This window comes from Equus asinus, chromosome 18 (genome assembly GCF_041296235.1).
Source record: "Equus asinus isolate D_3611 breed Donkey chromosome 18, EquAss-T2T_v2, whole genome shotgun sequence".
Taxonomy (NCBI): Eukaryota; Metazoa; Chordata; class Mammalia; order Perissodactyla; family Equidae; genus Equus; species Equus asinus.
In genome coordinates, this window is record NC_091807.1 from 32,936,267 (window position 1) to 32,949,469 (window position 13,203).

Here is a 13,203-nt window from a genome sequence, read left to right on the forward strand (position 1 = left end):
GAGAGAATTATTGTCAAATCTCTACAGTGTGAATATGTCATTTATGGAGGGAGAAAGTGTCATGAGGTCTGCGACATTAGCATGGGTCAGCAAAATATACACAGAAGCTGAACACAAAAATACAGTAAAATATTTATAAATGTTCAACCTAGTCTGTTAGATATACGGGTGTTTGCTATACTATTTTTTCAACTTTTCTGTTTCAAAGCTTTCAAGACAAACATCTAGAAACAAAAAATCTTCCATTGCCACCTTACTCTGTGACCTTGAGAAACAGACTGCATTACACTGTATTTCAGTACCTCAACTGTAAAATGGGAACAATAGGCATAAGATTGCTGTGAAGATTAAATGTCCTGATACAAGTGAAAATATCAAAAACACAATAAAGCACAATAGAGTGCAAAGTGTCTCTCATGAGTCCCTGTGATTGGGACCTAACACCACCCAGGGCTGTGATGAGAAGCTTCTTCCTGCCCAACACTGAGCCTGCCTCCCAGTGGCCCCAGTGACCCTCCTACACAGGCCCTCCCTTCACAGAAGCGCCGCATGTTGTAAAGACAGCTGTGCTCTCATGATTATTCTTCACTCTTCACCAGTGATTTTCAGGTTGACAGAAATGAAACGGGATCTCCCCTGAAAGCAAGGGTAGGGCCCCTATTTTAAAAGTGCAATTTACAAGTTTCTTCCTTCAACAGGTCTGTTAATTTCCTCCATGTCATTTTGTTTCTGTAAACTGACACCAGAGGACAACAATATCTAGGTCAAGACCATAGCATCTCAACTGTCTGGAAATGCATACTTAAAATTGAAAAGATTCTTTTTTTGACAGTACCTTAAAAATAACACCTAACTATACCCATCACTTACTATCTGTGACCTTGGACACACCAAAATGTAGCGAAGAGGGATTATGTAAACATGAAATACAACATTGCAGTCAACGGCTTGGCACACATTAAGAGCTTCATAAAACATGCCCTCCCACTTGGGGGCTCACTGGGAAGCCCACAGCGAGGTACCCTGCCCACACTGAGAGTCTAATCACAGGACTTCAGCGTCTAATTCTCTCTCTTGAGTTTCTCTTAAGAAAGCAACAGGATTGACGTGCTCAGAGGCAGTTACCCTAAGTAATTTCATGGCGTCTTAGGAAAAAGCAACCCTTCCCATTCTGCAGTGGATAATGGGCACAAGTCCAAAGCAATTACTCTGCACTCCTTTTTCGCCTTTTGGAGTTTTCCCCAAACTGTTTCCCCATCACCAGCAAGTTTTGCTTTGGGGGAAGCCTGCCTCTCCACCCTGCAATGATTGCTTAGCTTAGAGGTGAGATCAAAAGAGGGCTGTGTTGGGTTGGCCCCAGGTGTGGTGCAAAGAAGCAGCTGATTCAGGAGTGGGTGTATTACAAAACCTTTGGAACACATGGCCCCTCCTAGGAGGGAGGGATGGAGATGGGGCTTCCTTCTGAGGAAATCACAGCACTGGATCCAAGAACTCGTTTCTGTGTGGTTTCACTCACTGAAGCCAGGCCTCCCCAGCATAGGCCACCCCATGGACCATAGCCCTGTCCACTCTCCATGCAAGTGCACCACCCACCCCCTAACCAACCAAATCCTCTCACCCCAAAGTGGCACAGGTGACCAAAACCAACAAGGGCATTGGCTTCGCCAGCACATGGCCCTGTGCCGGCACTTCTCAGGCAATGTGTTGCTCATGGCACAGGATGAAGCGCTGGCCTGTGTGGCTGTGCAGCAGCTGCAGTCCCAGGGCCTCAGACCCTGCTTCCACCATGGGGATATCAGCGACCTACGGAGCATCCTTACCCTGCAGGACTTCCAGCAGAAGGAGCATGTGGCCTCAATGTGCTAGTCAACAACACAGGCATAGTCTTCAGGAGTAAGTTGATGTGAATTCCAAGGGGAGGCAGCACCCGTGAAGGCAGACTGACAGGGTAAGTTGGGTCCTGAAACCCTGCTGTGGGGCACTTAGCTCCTATGTGATCTAGAACGGACTCCCTAGGTAAGAAGACAGACTGGAGGCTACAGGCAGAGCCGAATCCTCTGAGATGTGCAAGGCTTTCCTACAGAGGGCCTTTGCGTTACCTTGGATCAGACTCTTAGGGATCTCCTCCAGGTTTTTATACTGTTTCTCTTGGGTTGGACTTTAGAGCACTACAGTGACATTTTACCAATTTTGAAATAAACAAGAAATTATAAGAATTTCACAGAGATCCCGTTCTGCAGCCTACACTTAGCCTCCTCTAATGGTGACACCTTACAAAGTTATTCAGCCTTTAGAAGCTAGGAAATTGATATTGGCACAATACTGTTAACCAAACAAAGACACACTTAGAATTGAGGAGATTTCACGTGGAAAAAATATTTTTCTACCATTCTTTGGGATTTTTACCACACAGGTACTACTTATTCACTCTCTTCTCTTTACCCCTAAAAGCTCCTGATTCCACACTCTTTCACATTAAAACAGGAGTGGCAACGAAAACCTTTTGGTACCCAAGATTTCTACACGGAGCTACTGCCTCTCATAAAACCACAAGTGTGTCTGACGGGGAATCCAAGCTGGTGTTTCCGGCGTGATCTGCCCTGCCTGCCTCGGACACATCTACAGGCTCCTGCCACCCCTCCCCGCTCAGCTACCTTGGCATCCTTGTTGTTTATCCACCAAGCCAGGCTCCCTTCTGCTTTAAGTCTCTGTCCACTCTTGTCCAGCGGTCATCGGTACTCTCTGTCCTGCTAGTCTTTGAACAACAGATGCGTTCTCGTCTTTCATGTCTTAGCTCAAAGTCTCCTCAGAGAAGCCCGTTGCTTGCTCTGTGCCCCGCACATGCTGGAGTTCCCCGAGGATTCCATCCTTTCTCCTCTTTCTCCGTCTTCCTCTCCCTCACATTCGCACACACACAACCACACGCACACAATTCTATAATTTTCTCTGGGGAGTCCTAATTGACTAAAACATATGGCAAAACACTAACGCATATAGACCTTACTTTATATTGCAAAAGATGTGATTAAGTTAGGTTTGACCAAAGGAGCTTATCCTAGTTGTCTGGGTAGGCCCTAAATGCCATCACAGGTGCCCGTATAAGGTAGAAGTGGAGCAAGCTTTGAAAAAGAAGAAGAGGCATTGTGACCAAGGAGGCAATGATTGGAGCAATGCAGCCAAAAGCGAAGAGACACCTGCAGCCACCAAAAGGTAGAAAGGCAAGGATGCGTTCTCCTCTGGAAACTTCAGAGGGAGCACAGCACTGCAGGTACCTTGGTTTCAGACTAATGGCCTCCAGAACTTTGAAAGAATAGGTTTCTGTTGTTTTAAGCTGCCCAATTTGTGATCATTTGTTATAGTGGCCCAAGAAAGTAAGACATCCAGTTTCCTTGCTTTCTTAGCAAAGAGTTTGGCCACATTTGTGACACAAAGCAAGCTTTGGCAGAGCATGGCAAATCACCTTCATGAAAAAATGTGTGGCATCTCTGTTTGGAAGTTATACTTAGGAGTAATGGCTGAACCAAGGGACTGCTACTGGAGAGCAAATAGCTCAGGAAGTTCCTTCCCTTCAGCCAAGGAACACTCTCAACCAGCAAGTATGTCTCTTCTTTCATGTGTGCATTTGGTCTATGCGGTAGGGTTCCCACCTCTCCCTGCAGACAGAACATGCTCTCCTGTGGTACAGGACAGTGCTGGCTCTTCAGGCAGTTCAAGAAAGGAGAGGCTGCCAAATGGACCTCAGTCCAGGAGCAGGTGACTGTGAAGCAGCTGCAGGAAAGTGGGCTGATCTCTCTTGCTCATCAGTGACCTGTCCCATTTCCTAAATGCAGGACCTAAACAAGTGTCAATCAGCTGGGAAGGGATAAAGGGGAAAGGAGTGGTGGAACACGAAAGGTTTTGTGCTCTCCAGGTTGATTTAACAAACATGCTATCATGGCAGTCTAACAATTCAGAGTGAAGAGGGGGATGGCAGAGCCATGCATAGAACGTGGTGACATTGACAATAAAAGCACTACACAGAATTGTTCTGTAACTTGTTCTGGAAATGCTGAAAACTCCAGAATACCTCCGGCTTCTGCTTGAGTTCTGCCAGTGGAGCCCCAAGCTCCTTCCCTCTGGGCTCAGCAACAGCTAGCTTGCTTTGGTGTTCCAGAAATATAAGACTATAGACAAACTGTTTAAGCACAGACTATTTTAGCAACTGGTCTAATTTACAACTTCTTCTTATCAGTCTCTGCCCAGATCCTAGTCTTAATAATTCCTGCCTTAAATCCCCGCTATGACTAACTCTTCACCAAAACAAACTTATAAAACCTACGTTCTCAAGCTATTTGAGGAGACACTTCGACTGGATTCATCTGGTCAGTGGCACCCTTACCTGGATACATTTTTGTCATGTTTTGCTTATTCTTGTCATGACTAGGGCTTTTCCTTGTCAAAGCTACACCTCATACACTGGCTAAAACACAGCTTCACTTCATGTTTTTACTTGAGGAATCCTAACCCACCTCTTCATTAAGAGAAAAGTCCATATCACTGGAATTGTCAACAAAGAACTCTGCAAAGCCTTGACACTCAAAAATGTGATTACATTTACCATCCTCATGAGGAAAAGTCAAGAGAATAAATGGTATTTTACAATTAAAACCATCAAAACACTTGGAGCCCTTTGAACTTCTGTAGACAATGAGGATACCAATGGCATTAAACCATGGGATCAATTCCTCCTTGAGTTCATCAACTCACTCCTTATGAGTTGGTAACTGTCCAGACTATGTGTCTGAGAACGTCACCCACAATCCCAGCCTACACCCTCTTCAGGCAGTTATAGCTTAATACTGCAAGAGAATAATGCAATATACTCAGTCTTATCATCAACAGACACAGGCAGCCTTTCCTAAGCATCCTCCCAATCACTGCCTATATGACCTAAAACCTGGAAACCTGGCCCTCTAGAAGGGATGTCAGAGCAAAATAGCTCCCAATCTGATGAGAGGGGCTCTTATCAGGTTCCACTGAGCAACACACTGTGATCAGATTATGAAGGATTGACCCTCAGATTCTCATCACCCATTTAAGAAAACACAAAGCTACCCTACACCATCAAAAAGCCATCAGAACTGGAGTTCTCAAACTAAGGGTTCTTATGAATCCTTCAGGAGCTGACACCTTAGAAAGGAGCCTGCTCACCTAAGACCTCAAGTCAATATGAAGTAGAAAGCTTCCACCGGAGATGTTGGAACTAGATCTCAAATGCCTAGAACACTGATTATCATACATATCTCTACATGTTTTGTTATTTGTTTGCCAAGTTATTTTTCTTGCAGGTTTAAGGTTCTGTATAGCGAATAGATATTTGTTACCTCGGAATTCTGGCATCCATTTGGACTGCTCTTCTTTTTTTTTTCCCCTCAAATCAGAAATACATTATTGTTCCTAATATAATTCATCTTTTCCCTGTTCTGTGATTGTCTCTTTTTTAAATTTAATTGTTTTTATTGCAGTAACATTGGCTTATAACATTATACGAATTTTGGGTGTGCATCATTATATTTCAATTTCTGTGTACATTACATCATGTTCACTACTGAAAGACTAATTACAATCTATCACCATAAAAATGTGCCTAATCACCCCTTTTACCCTCCGCCTTCCCCCCTTGCCCTCTGGTAACCACCAATCCAACCTCTGTCTCTACATGTTTTCTTGTTGTTGTTTTTATTTTCTACTTATGAGTGAGGTCATACAATATTTGACTTTCTCCCTCTGACTTATTTTGCTCAGCATAATACCCTCAAGTTCCATCCATGTTGTCACAAATGGCCAGATTTCATCATTTTTTAGGGCTGACTAGTAGTCCATTGTGTATATATACCACATCTTCTTTATCCATTCATCACTTCATGAGTGCCTAGGTTGCTTCCAGGTCTTGCATTAATAGCCAAAATATATAAAGAACTCATACATCTCAACTACCAAAAAACTAACAACACAATTAGAAAATGGGCAAAAGATCTGAACAGACATCTCTCCAAAGAAGATATACAGATGGCCAACAGGCACATGAAAAGATTGTCAACATCACTAATTATCAGGGAAATGCAAATCAAAACTACAATGAGATATCACCTCGCACCTGTGAGAATGGCTACAATTAACAAGACAGGAAATAACAAGTGTTGGGGAGGATGTGGAGAAAAGAGAACTTTCATACACTACTGGTGAGAGTGCAAACTGGTGCAGCCACTGTGGAAAACAGTATGGAGATGCCTCAAAAATTAACAATAGAACTACAGTACAATCCAGCTATTCCACTGCTCTGTATTTATCCAAATAACATGAAAACACAAATGCGTAAAGACATATGCACCCCTATGTTCATTTCAGCTTTAATCACAATAGACTCCTATTCTTAAAACTGTTCTTCACGCAACTAGTCACTCCATGGATCAAGCATATAATTCCTCCAAATACTGGGTCTATACCACTTTCCTTTGAATGTCACCCAGTTTCCTTTAGTACCAATCCATTCAAGTGTTTCAGTTGATTTCTGAGTGAAATTAACTCTTTTCTGAATCCAAAGATGGAAAATATTGTAACACGACAGACAAAAATCTAAAACTCTATATCACATCACATATAAAATGGGAATTTTCTCTCCTCATCAAAATGAAACCTCAGTATTTTTCATAGAAATTAGCACTTCGACAAAATATACAAGTGGAGCATGCTAAGAAATAAAATGGTAAGAGACTATGCAAGTGGAAGATTCCTCTCTTCTACAGATCCTACAAGGAAAAGTCAGTCTCCTTGACTATGGATCTGCCTGCTGATCTCTACTGTGTATCTCACTGTATCGTGCTTGACTACACTTGTTGACTTGTGTCTAAGCTGTAGGACACAATCAGAAACCTCATAGGGGTATTTTGGCCAACAATGAATCATTGGGTGGCTCCCAATGACTGGTTTTGTTCTACCAGAAAAAAGCCTCTTGACTACTGCCTACAAATTGGACATGGACTTACCACTTGAATCAACTGATGCCTACTCTCAGGAAATTCCATGATACTACTCTGGGTCCATTTGGCCCATTGATTTCCCCTAAGAAAAAACAGTGTTTAGACCTCTTAATGCAGGAAGGAGAAAATGTGAGCTTCAATTTAAAACCCCAAGTCTTAACCTTTGAGGAACAATTCTGGACTGCTTTATTCTGGCCTCAGGCATACCTATTTCACACTTTAAAAAAAGTCCAAAAGTGGTGCAAAAAACCCTACATGCTCTGGTTCAGAGACTGACTGAAGAACCAGACAGTGCCGCTGAAGCCAAAGATCTCCATGCCTGAGACATTTACAACATTCAAAAAGCAGTGGGTTAAAACAGAGTCATCCTACACATATTATTGCCTTCTCAAGGCAGAACATGTGCCATCATAGGGAAAGAATGTTGCACTTCTATCCCTATAGTCTTTTCTATGATCTTTAAAGTTAATTCAAGAGATGTGGAAAACAAAGACATTAGAAAATTCAGTAGTCTGAATGATTCCCCCATGTCTGGTTCAACAAGGTTTTCAAAGTGGGGGTGGGATCTGTTTTCCTGACTTCAATTGAACATACTTTGTTCTTGGCTTAGAGGTAGACTACCAACTCAGTGTTTGTCAGTGTTGCAACGAGCAAATAAGTGGTTTTACGGAATCTTAAATATCGCCACACAGTCACTGTTTCATCACATGATCTCTCTGACAGAAGCAAGGAGATCTAACATCTACTGAAACTCAAGTGACCTCCATCATGGCCACATACGTAACCCAGGGCTGTACATCCAGACTTAGGGCACGGTCAAGGATGTTCTGTCCCGTAGATGTGGCGACGTATGCTCCAAAACTTGTAACTGCGAGACAGACAGGTGACACCATTATATCTTGCCAAATAGATAAACTATGCAGAAATGACAAACAAAATACAGGAAGACCGTTTAAGCTCAAATAGCTTGAGCAACAGTTTGCTTGCTGGACTCATGTGTTTCAGAAAGATAAGCGCAGACATAAACTGGTCAAACACAAACATTTCAGCAACTCCCTTAGTTTACGAATTCTGACCAAGTCCCGTTTAAATCTCAAATTCTAATTTCTGCCTTGTGACTAGTAATCCAAATGAAACCCTAGGGAAGTCTACTAGATGCACTTCACCGAACCAGTGACTCCCTTGTCTCGCAAGTTTCTAACAAACTTAGGCTATACAGCATTTAGAAGCTGGAAAATTGACTTCGGCTCAATACTGTTAACTAAACTGAGACATTACTTAGAATTCAGGAAATTTAACATGGAAAAAAACAATTTTTGTACCATTCTGTGTATTTTTACCACATGGCTACTATTTATGAACTCTGATCTCTTTACCCCTTAAAGCTCCTGATTCTTCACCCTTTCATATTAAAGCAGAAGTGGTCATGAAAACAAAGTTTTTGGTGCCCTAAACGTCTGAAAGGAGCTACTACCTCTCCTAAAACACCAAGGTGAGTCTGACAAGGAGCCCAAGCTATAGTGTTGCTGCAGGGACATGATGTTGCCCCACCTGCCTCTGACACATCTACAGGCGCCTGCTACCTCTCCCTGCTCAGCTTCATTAGCCTCCTTATTCTGTCTCATCTGGGCCAGGCGCCTTTCTGCCTCAGGACTCTGAACAATCTTGTCAAGTGGTGATCAGTTCTCTCTGTCACACCTATCTTTCCATGACTGACTCTTGTCCTTCAGATCTTTGTTCAAGAATCTCCTCAGAGAAGTCCTTTACTTGCTTCATGCCCCTCACATGTTGGGGTTGCCTGGGAATTCCATCCTGGATCCTCTGTCCTCCCTCTCTATCTCTCAGAGTGGTCTTATTCAGGCTAGTAGAGCCTTCACTACCTCCAATTTATTAGGCCCCCATAAAATCTATCAACTGCCAAGAACATTCCAACAGCTCCAGACACATTTTGTCTTCCTGCCTCTTCTTCTGTTCCTGAGGCTCTCCCTTCCTCCCCCAAACCCCCAAATATAAAGAATTTCCAGAAGACCCTCATTTTTCCCCCATATCATTTTGGTTTCTGACTCCATCATACACCCACCAGGATCCAGGAGGTCTCCTTGCCCACCGCTTATTATCACTTAACAGGTCCTATCAGTCATCCTACTGAATTTCTCCCTAAGCCTTCTCCTCCATCCCAGCTTTACAACAGACCCTCAGCTGTCATTGATGGATAATTGCACATCCTCTTAAGGGACCTCCCATCTTGAGTCATTTCCTTTCTGTACTCTCTGCATGCTCACTCCCCTGCTGAAAATCCATCAGGTGAAAGTCCAAGCCCTCAAAGGCTTGTAGGGATCTCTGGAATCTGACCTGCCTAACTCCAGGCCCATTTTAACTCCCCTTCAATGTTCTATATTCTGGCAAAAGCAAGATATCCTATTTCTTTGGTTGTAAACTACTATAATATTTACCACAAGGAAATTGGATGGAGAGGAACTACCACCCCTTAAATACAACAATTAAGACAAGCAGATACTTTTAGAAAGATTACGAGGCATTGTTTGGAGTTCAGTACGTGCATGTACAGTTTACTCACAATTCTGCCCCATTTCCCTCTTCTGTCCTCCTGGAAAGTTCTGCTACTTCTTCTTACACTTGGTTCATTGACGCTTCAAAGGGCAGCTCTTTCAAAGCCACTTGACCCTTTCACTCACCCTAACACCTGAGGGCAGCAATGGAGTTCCTTGTGCCACCACAACACATTCTGAATGTATTCCTCTTAGAATCACAATAATAAACTTAGGCTGGTCATTTTTCTGACTTAAGTGGGCTGTGTTAGCTCTTGATGTATCTGTGCTTGGACCGGAAGGAGGAATGGGTGCGCTCACAGATTTGCTAAAGCAGGCTCTATTCAAACAACTGAAATCGCTTCACCAAAGCTAGACTTAATGGAAATGTAAATGCATACTATTTTCTCACTATGAGAACAAAGTTTTCTTGCCTTTTGAAATAGGAGAATTTTTCCATTATTTGGGAAAGGAAAGGCAGCCATGGTAGTTCATGTCATCATGACTTTAATTTACCCTCTTTGGGGAGAAAATCTGGGACAAGTCCTAGCTAGGGTAACCAAAAGTAAATATTGTCCCTCCTGTCCCTTTCTCAGATCTGAGGATACAAAGAACAATCTGGAATGGTTTCCACAGCATCTCTGTGGGAAGCAGAAAACATCCAAAAGGGGAATGTGCTGTTTCTTTTTGGAGTGGAAAGAGAAAAAAAGAGTATTGTGACCTTAAGGATCACTGAGCAATAATAGTGAATTTCTTTTTATTTTTAATTCTTTCTTAAAAGAATTATTCTGAAATACTCTAGACACACAAAAGGTAAGATCTACCCTTCCAGGTACCCTTCACCGAGCTTCACCAATCAATGAATACCAATGCCATTTAAATCCCTTCACTGCTTCCCATCTCATTTCCTTCCTGCTCCCCAAAGTAAGCATAATCTTGAATTTGAAGAATGCTCTCTTTAATGTTGGTAGGCTGTGATTCTGTTTTTTTCTCCTTAAATTATACTATATATTTATTCTGAAAATACATTAATGAATAACCATCTGTGAGGAATCAAGCAAACATTTGAAATCTGGACACTCTTGTTCATCACATACTAGCTTGAAGAGTCCTAGGAGGAAATAAACAGGTTTTTCATGGCTACATTCACCAAGTAAATCTCTAAAGAAGTTGTGACCAGCCTTGATTTGAACAGGTACCACTTTTCAATTTCCTAAAATCTGAAAAGTCACTAGAGGAATGGGGGGGGGGGGAATTACTATACTAAACATATCGTCTACCTCTGATATTTTGTGGTTCTAGAAAGGATGGGTGGATGGACATTTCTTGGTGTGATGTGCTAGGCATTTTTGTCTTTGGCCTCATTAAGAACATAGAGGCAGGTGTGACATCAGCATCATGGTGGAGTGAGAAATTCCCTTTGTCTCTTCCTTCTAAATTACAACCAAACAGACATCAATTGACCATCAGAGGATTTCCTACACAGAACAACAGGAGTTTGAGAGATCCAGGCAGATATACATCTGAAGGTGAGTGGACTAGGCCCCTGGGAACAGTGGAACTAGAGAAGCACCCCTCTCTCCCACCCCTAGGGCAGTGATCCAGGAGGCAGACATGCATGCAGTTGCCTGTGGGAACTGTGAGTGGAGGGAGGGAAGCCATACCCCAGGCACCCAAAGCAGTGATGGTCCATGGGAGTGCAAATGTCCAAGGAGTGGCAGTGGTGCTTGGTTACAGTCTCAGACATATGCAAATGTCCCTGGGGAGGTGGTACCACTGGTGGTGGCCCTGCATGCACACAAACACTGGAGCAGTGGTCCCACACATGCACAGCACCCATGGAGCACCAGGCCCTGGGGGTGGCCCCATGGGTGCATAAATGGCCCCAGGGAGGTGGCAGCAGCATTATAAAGGTGTGGGCATGAACATGAATGTCCAAAGAGCAGCAGCAGCAGCGTGGTGGCAATGCCACCACATGATGTTGGGTGGAGGAGCAGCAGAGGCAGTGGCCTGACCCACACAACTGCAAATACCCAGGGAGGAAGCACTCAGCCCCCAGTAGAGGCACCCCAAACATCATCTCCATCAGCAGTAGGGGCTGCATATAAGTCTCCAGGTTCCCAGGCCCACAACAATGACAGTGTCACCCACAAATGCAGCACCTCTGGCAGTGGTGCAACCAGCACCCCCAGGTAACTGGGAAACAGCAACACAGGTGGTGCACAAGACAACAACATCTGAGCCCATGGATAACGAGGGGAGGAACACAAGACCCAGGCAACCAGAGTGAACATAACCAAAGACATACTCAAATAAGAGAAGGTGATTACTACCACAAATGTGCCAGCAGAGGATCGATTCATCAAACACCATGAAGAACTACAGTAACACTGCAGAACAGAAGGAAAATGACAAGTCACCAGAAACCAAGCCTGAAGTCACAGAACATTACAATCTAAATGACAAAGAATTCAAAATAGCTGTCATAAAGAAACTCAATAAGTTACAAGAAAACAAACAAAGCCAGTTCAATGAGCTCAGGAATAAAATTAATGAACAGAAAGAATACTTCACCAAAGAGATTGAAGCCCTTAAAAAAAACATACAAAATTCTGGATATGAAGAACACAGTTACTAAGATAAAAAATAATGTAGAAACCATAAAAACAGAGCAAGACCTTATGGGGGAGAGAATTAGTGACATAGAAGATAGAAATCAAGAAATGGTCTCAGTTGGAAGAGGCAGGAGAAACAAGATTTTTTAAAATGAAAAAATTATTTAAGAAATATCCAACTGAATTAGGGAAAGTAATGTAAGGATTATAGGTATCCCAGAGGGAGAAGAGAGAAAGAAAGGAGCAGAGCGCTCGTTCAAACAACTAATAGTTGAGAACCTCACAAACCTAGGGAGAGAACTGGACTTAACAAGTACATGAAGCCAAGAGAACTCCTAATTACATCAATGCAAAAAGAACTTCTCCAAGGTATATAAAATTAAAACTGTAAAAGTCAATGACAAAGAAAAACTATTAAGGGCAGCAAGGCAAAATAAAATAACTAACAAAGAAACCTCTATTAGGCTTTCATCAGATTTTTCAGCAGAAACCTTCCAGGCTAGGAGAGAAGGGAATGATATATTCAAAATACTGAAAGACAAAAACTTTCAGCCAAGAATACTCTATCCAGAAAAATTATCCTTCATATATGATGGAGAAATAAAATCTTTCCAAGATAAACAAAAGCTGAGGGAGTTCATCACCACTAGAACTGCCTTACAAGAATCTATGAAGAGAGCCCTCCCACCAGAAACAAAAAGGCAAAGGTTTACAAAGCCTTGAGGAAGGAGATAAATAGAAAGACAAAATCAGAAAATTGCAGTTCTCTATCAGAACAGGTTAATAGACAATTATAACATAAAAGATAAAGGGAAAGAAAGCATAAAAATAACTATGAACTAGTCAATTTCATCACAACACAAAAATGAATAATTTGTGACAATAATAACACAGAAGAGGAAGAGGAGAGGGATGGAACCTGCTTCGGCTAATGGAGATAAGAGGCTATCAGCAGAAAAAGGACTATCTCATCTATGAGACCTTTTATACAAACTTCATGATAATCACTAAACAAAAAGT

At 42.5% G+C, this 13,203-nt stretch overlaps 1 protein-coding gene across 4 annotated transcripts in view; it reads right to left on the reverse strand.

The window, feature by feature from the left end:
* The window catches only part of SETD4 (SET domain containing 4), a 162,766-nt gene that overhangs the window by 68,254 nt on the left and 81,309 nt on the right, over positions 1 to 13,203 (reverse strand). The window lies entirely within an intron of this gene.